Source organism: Cupressus sempervirens, chromosome 5 (genome assembly GCF_028749045.1).
Source record: "Cupressus sempervirens isolate cs-2001-9-10 chromosome 5, ASM2874904v1, whole genome shotgun sequence".
Classification (NCBI taxonomy): domain Eukaryota; kingdom Viridiplantae; phylum Streptophyta; class Pinopsida; order Cupressales; family Cupressaceae; genus Cupressus; species Cupressus sempervirens.
Window position 1 is genome coordinate 961834699 of NC_143122.1, and position 6459 is coordinate 961841157.

The 6459-nt window shown below is 36.4% G+C and overlaps 1 pseudogene; it reads left to right on the forward strand.

Moving 5' to 3' along the window:
- Nucleotides 1-306: 306 nt before the first annotated feature.
- LOC149559152 (pectate lyase 1 pseudogene) lies at nucleotides 307-1594 on the forward strand (annotated as a pseudogene).
- Nucleotides 1595-6459: the final 4865 nt, after the last annotated feature.

Genomic DNA, 6459 nt, shown 5'->3' on the forward strand with positions numbered 1-6459 from the left:
TAATATTTTAGTTGAAACATAACACTCAACATCCTCTTTCTTAGTTGGAGCCAAGCTCACTCGGCATCTATTGTTGCCGAGCATTTCCTTTGTGAGCCGAGCTCACTCGGCATCCATTGGTGTTGAGCTTTCTCCTTTGTGTGCCGAGCTTACTTGGCACCTGTTGCTTGTCACTCGGCACCATCAAGTGACGAGCAATCTGTGACTCGGCACCTTCAAGTGCCGAGCAAAGATTTTAGGTTTAGGGTTGAGTATTAAATTAAATTTTTTAATATATTTCTCACAATAAGAACATAGTTTGCAATTATGGTTGCTGCAGGATGGATGCACTTCCTTTTTGCTTTTCTTTGGGTTTCGTTGTCTTCTTCAACGTCCTACAACCCTATTGATAACTACTGGAGAAGAGATGCAAGCTGGGCTCAAAATAGAATGAAACTCGTAGATTTTGGCGTGGGCTTTGGTAGTACGACCAAAGGAGGCAAAGGAGGGGAGATGTACACAGTCACCACTCCAGATGACAACGCTGCAAGTCCCCAGCCTGGGACTCTCAGATACAGGGTTACGCGCGATGGTCTTCTGTGGATAGTCTTCACCACTGATATGAAGATAAAGCTCCAGATGCCCCTCTTCATCACCAGCCACAAGACTATCGATGCAAGGGGCTCAATTGTCCACATCAACAATGGTCCCTGCATACGCCTTTTCAACGTCAGCAACATTATCATCCACGGTTTGAACATCCGTGACTGCAAGCCAAGTGTTCCTGGAATTCTTCTCCTCTCACAGTCCTTGACCCACGAGACCATAGATACTCAAGATGGAGATGCAATCTCAATCGTTTCTTCAACAGACATTTGGATCAAACATAACAACCTATCAAGTAGCACAGATGGGCTTGTAGACATCACGCTTGCTTCCACCACGGTTACCGTTTCCAACAACCGCTTCTCTTACCATGACAAGGTAAGTAAGCCGACTCCTTATATACTCATTTGTGGGCGACTTAAATATCAAGCCTAGGTTAAAAAGTGTTAAATAGCCAACTCATTTACTATATAAGTGAAGCAAATCTTGACTGTGCAATGAAACATAATAGGTGATGCTTTTGGGACACAACGATGATTACACAGCTGATAAAAACATGAGCCACGGTTGCATTCAACCACTTTGGACCTGGCTTGATTCAGCGCATGCCAAGGTAAACACAAATCTTATACATTCACTGCTCTCAGAAAGAAAGCTCTTTGCCGCCACCTACAAATTGTCCCTGTTATGACTTAATCACACGGTGGTAGTAATTGGTAATTGATAATTGGTATTGTGCAGGTGCAGACATGGGTATGTGCATGTTGCAAATAACAACTACGAAGCATGGGGAATATATGCAATTGGGGGCAGTGCAGGCCCCGTTATCAAAAGCGAAGGCAACCGCTTTATGGCCCCCAACGAGGAGTACAAGAAGCAAGTGACATGGCATGAGAGCTCCGATGGAAATATCTGGCTGTGGAAGTCTGTGAGGGACACATTTTTTATCGGGGCATACTTCGCTTCGTCTGGCAGAGGAAAAGCACTTCCCAACTACAACTCTCTATAGAATTTCAAAGTTTTCAAAGGAATGTACCTATACTCACACAGACTACCGGAACCCTGTCCTGCACTCCCAACAAGCCGTGTATGTAATGATCGACATCCATAAATAATTGGCTAAAATGTGTGTAATATTACTAATCAGCAGCTCTCCACATTGGGAAAAGTTCTGAAGAAACTAGGCTATTCTACTACTTACACGCCTTCTGCTAATTTCCTAAACATTCTTCCATTGCAATCTTAATGCTCTAATCTAATGTCTAAAAATCCTGGTCATTCTTTGTTATACTATGTTGTTACTATTTTGATTACTCATTTTTCTCAAAATTTATTTCATTTAAAATGGTTATTTCAATCTTAGATGTTATTTAGCACTCAAAATGATTTGTGCTCTTAAAAGTTATGTATAATTTTTTTATGATGTCTTTCTCTTTTGTAAGATGAAATATGTTACTCCACAAAAAGGAAACTAATATGATATTGAGAAGTAGATTCAGAATATAATGATCGATATTTACATCTCTAATTTTATTGATCCATAAATTAACAAATTGACATAAAACGTCAACTATATAACTTTTGACAATGACTAGAGTTGTCTTGTGCTCCTCCAATAATATATTTAGATCAATATAATCACTCAATATAATTTTTAAATGTAAAAATTTGAAGTGTGATAACTATGCTTATGTTTTTCACCACCTATATTATTTCATTAATGAGTTTTTCACCTCATAGTTATACAAATATTTTATGTTTAAATCCAATTAATATTTTGTGTTTATAGATCTTGGTGTTATTCATTATGTAATTATTTCTCAAATGACTATTGTATCAAATGGGTGGTCTATCATAAGTAAAAAATGTAGCATTAATTTAAAATGTCTAATATCTAGAACTTTAGAATAAAGTTTGAAAGTGAGCTTCAATTTATTAATTCTATATTCTATTGGTACTTGTAAGGTTAAACTAATAATCATTTAAATTCCTTTTAAATTATTATTTTAAATTGAGTTTTAAATATGAATAAAAAATATCATAGCTACACTTCCTTGGGGGACGGGGGGTTGGTGGAATGGGGGGACAAGTTTTTGGGATGCGGTAATAGTGAGGCCTTAATTTGGGGATGGTTGATGGCCTTAATGTATCCTCCAAGGAATATTATTCTTGTCTATCCCCTATACCTAACACTTCCCTTGTGGTTTTTTCTACTTGTATACCTAGTTTACCTTCTTTATCTCAAGCTTCCTCTCCATCTAGCAGTAAGAAAGAAAAAGACCCTCATAATAGATGTCTTTCTCAAAATTCAATCCTACGATAGATGTGGACCTTGGAAATATTAGTACTTTATTGACGTGGGGTCAAAGGAGATCCTACCACTTACTTAATAACCCTTACAAAGTGAAACAAGTGGAAAAACATCAAAGCACTAAGGAGGTTGAGTTGGACTCAGAGTCTAATGATAATGAGGAAAAAATGAAAAAATCTAGCATTAAAAAAGGTTTGGAATATTATGTAAATTGAGGAGGATGCTAATGATTTGGCTAAGTCCCCCATTAACACTAAATAAGCCTCTCAACAATGATCTCATGTCTCTACAAGTCTTAGCATGGCTACTATGCCCTTCTCTACTACCAAAAAAACTATGGACTCCCCTTTGACTGCTACCTCTCCTTTGAGGAAACAAAAGAAATAACCCATTGCTAGTACTTACCTCTCACCTACCTTCCTAGTTCATTCCACCCCTTTGCACCCCCTTGGACCTCCTCTTATCCCCTCTCTCCACCTCTTTGTCCATGATACACACCCTCCCCCTAATCTCAAAAGAACTACATTCTTGGAGGTGGAAGTAGACTAGAAAAAGATATGGATCAAGCTAGAGAAGTAAAAGGATAGATGTAATGATCCCATCTTTTAGCAGTTGACCAAGTGTGTGTGCATTAGCCTTGTTCTACATGGTCCTGAGGGCTAACGAAGGGTTTAATGGGATCCTAGAGTGTTTTGGCCTAGTCATTTCCAATTTGGGCCAAAACGAAGTTGATTTACTTAGTTTCAAGCATACTTACTATTTTTAGTAAGTCGGCAGGACATAGTGCAGGTCAATTCTGGTGATTGGATTCGAGACTCCTTGGTGAGAGTTTTCCGATGAGCTATCACTCGCATTATTCAGAGTCTGATTGCTAATACATTTTAATACCTGAAGTTTTATTAAAGTAACATCTAATTAATTGTAAAATATTAAAGTGTTACTTTAATATTTATTTTATGGTAGTGTGTACCTAAGGGAGACATAAGGGGTATTTTAATATATGTTTTATATTACACATCTTTATCCCACATTGCCCATATGAGTTGAGCGGACACGTGGGAATAGAATAAAAGGAAGCATTTGTAGCTTCATTAGACAAGGTTGAATATGAGAAGAAATTGGTGTGTGAGTTGCAGCTTTGTTCTTGGCATTTGAGGACGTCTATCCTCTCTTGTAACATTCTAGACGTCATTCCCTTAGGGTTTGGCCTTTGGAATACATCTCTTTGTACTTGATTGCAACATTTTTAGAATTAATATAATTTCAGCAGTTGATTCAGCTTTTGGGCATTCCTGGGTGTCCATTACAATAGATTGATAGAGTTGGAGTCTTTTTTCACAACCTTGTTCGATGTTGGTGTTTAGTTTATGCATGCTTCTTCAACTACCCTTTAACTCTTGTAATGGGAGAAGGATGATGTGGGGGAGTTATAGTGGTTCTCGGCGGATGATTAGATCAATGTGTTTCTATCTAAGCCCAGCTAGGAGGAACAAAAAGATTGAGGATTTTTCTTCTCTCTATGCTTATAATTTTTATTTTATGTTATATTTCTCTACTTTAAACTCTCAGGCCTTGTGTTGTTGGATTTGGAACAATTAAAATATGTTTTTAACAACTATTATTATGAACTTCCCTGATATTGTGATTAGTCTAGTTGTTATCTTAGTGTGGATGGTTTTCTTTTTCCTATCTACATGACCTCTTTTAAGAGTAGGTTATTTATCCAATACTACATTTCTGATATTAATCATGGGTGTATAGACTACTAACTATGTATTTGTGAGCTTTGATTCTATAGATAGTGATTATGTCACTAAGTTAGTATTCTCTAGGCTAGTCACACTATAGTATTCCCTCTAACAATATGATTTACTATTAGATCATAATAATAAGAATAAAAACCTCATCAATATTTTAAAAAATATATCATATAGTAGAAGTTGTAAGAGATAATATTTATAACCAATCAAATATATAAAGATTAGAATATCTCTAATAAGAATTTAAATAATTGATTAAAATATATTGATTATTACTAATCACATACATATGATATTAGTTAATTTCAACTAATCAATTATCTACATATGAATGTTGGAATTATGCTATATTTGTCATTAGTTACAACACTTATTCAATTCTGAATGCTTACCGAGCTCATCACTCAGTCTATAGTTTATACCGAGCATTCCTTTGGAAATCGAGCATATGGGTAGTTTAGTAGTGTTTACCAAGTTCATAATGGTTATTGAGCAGAACAGTGTTCTCCAAGCAGTTAGTGGTCACCGAGCTTTGTAGTGTTTACCAAGTTCTCAGTGTTCACCGAGTCATCAGTTCAAATCAGTGTTTACTGAGTGATCAAGGTAAACGAAGGACTTAGTGTTTACCGAGTGATCAAGGTAAATGAAGGACTTAGTGTTTACCGAGTGATCAAGGTAAATGAAAGAATCAGTGTTTACCAAGTGAAGAAGGTTATCAATGGATTTAGTTTTTACTGAGTAACACAATATTCACCGAGTCACCAATGGTTACCAAGTTCCAAACTACTTAGAGTGATTAGTATGGACTGTGCCTCTACTCTTACCGAGTGCATGACAATGCAATGTATTGTAGTGGATGTCGAGTATCAGAAGGTCACCGAGTTAGCTTGAGGAACCTGAGTTTTCTATTGTCTGGTTGACTCAGTAATATTTTGTTCACTTGTGTTTGGCCGAACTTGCCAGTATAAATATTAGAATGGTATATGTGTAATGTATTATGTCATTTAAAAAAAAAGAAGATGAAATGTTGTGTATCATTCTATGGTGTTGTATTGCAATATTTTGAGAAGAATAAAAGTGAATCAGCAGCAAAATAGAGGAATACAATGAGGTCAACATAGATGCAAAAAAGTTATATCTATCACATCAGGTGATCAGTGCATAAAGGATCTTATCAGCAATCAGTTGTAACCAGATCCACTTCTTCATCCTAACAAGTGAATCAGTTTGTAAATCCTTTAACAGGGTAGACTTAACAGTCTTTTGTAAATCTCCTAACAGAGTGCATACTTTATTGTATGTTTGTAAATCCTCTAACAAGGTGGATCTAGCAATCCTACTTGCTCCTAACAGGGAAGATCACCATAAGTGATCATTATAAGCCTTAACAGGCCAACTTTATACTGCAGTATTGAAGTTTTGTGGGCATCATCTCCACCCCAGTTTTACTTTCTAATTGGAAGGTTTCTGGGTCATCAAATCAGTGTGTTCATGTGTTATGAATGTTTATCTTTTCATGCATACAGTAGATTAGATGGATGAATAGTGAATATGTTATTGACTTGAAGTTTTAGAGTTACTAATTCACCCCTCCCCTCTCAGTAACCTTGTTAGTCTTGATTGTTTCCAACAATTGGTATCCGAGCATTTTGGTTCTCAGGATAAAGTTTGACAACTTGGACAATGGAGATATTCAGACTTGACAAATCTATTGAGAATGAAAAGCTAGATTTGGAAATGGCCATGGCTCAACTCAAAAAAGAAAAGAATCATCTTTCTCAATCTCTAATGAGAAGAAAGGAA